This window comes from Chenopodium album, chromosome 10, assembly GCF_948465745.1.
Source record: "Chenopodium album chromosome 10, dcCheAlbu1.1, whole genome shotgun sequence".
Taxonomy (NCBI): Eukaryota; Viridiplantae; Streptophyta; class Magnoliopsida; order Caryophyllales; family Amaranthaceae; genus Chenopodium; species Chenopodium album.
In genome coordinates, this window is record NC_137843.1 from 25,731,569 (window position 1) to 25,732,583 (window position 1,015).

The window sequence follows — 1,015 nt, forward strand, 5'->3', positions numbered from 1 at the left end:
TGCCATTTGGATTGACAACTGCACCGGCAATCTTTATGGATTTGATGAATAGGGTGTTTCATCAATTTATGGATAATTTTGTGGTAGTGTTCATAGATGACATATTGGTGTATTCAAAGAGAAAAGAGGAGCATGTAGAACACCTAAGGGCAATTCTAAAAATACTAAGAGAAAACAACCTTTATGCAAAGTTCTCTAAGTGTGAATTCTGGTTGGAGAAAGTAGCATTCCTAGGTCATTTTGTGTCTAAGGATGGAGTGGAAGTAGATCCGGAAAAGATCGAAGCTGTGAAGGGTTGGCCTACGCCCAAAACAGTATCTGATGTTTGGAGTTTCTTTGGTTTAGCAGGGTATTATAGGCGTTTTGTGAAGGATTTCTCAGGGATTGCTAAACCTATGACTACTCTGATGAAGAAGGATAAGAAGTTCGAGTGGGATGATAAGTGTGAAGAAGCATTCCAACTCTTGAAACAGAAGCTGGTTACAGCACCAATGCTTACACTGCCAGACAATAGTGGAATCTATGATGTGTATAGCGATGCATCAAAGAATGGCTTGGGATGTGTGCTTATGCAAAATGGGAAGGTGATTGCATATGCATCAAGGCAGTTACAGACTCATGAAGCAAATTACCCAACCCATGATTTAGAATTAGCTGCAATCATATTTGCACTAAAGATTTGGCGACATTACTTATATAGGGTGAAATGTAGAATTTACACAGACCATAAAAGCTTGAAATACATTTTCACTCAAGAGGATTTGAACTCTCGCCAAAGGAGATGGTTAGAGTACACGATGGATTATGACTTGGACATACAGTATCATGAGGGGAAAGCAAATGTAGTCGCAGATGCTCTAAGTTGTAAAACCAGTCATGGATTGAACACTTTATTAGTGGCTGATGAGTTATGTAGAGAAATGAGATGTTAGCTAAGTGTTCATGTCCTAAGGATGATTGTGGGTTAGTGGGTGAAATTCTAGTATAATACTGTAGATAAAGGTAAATTGGTCCA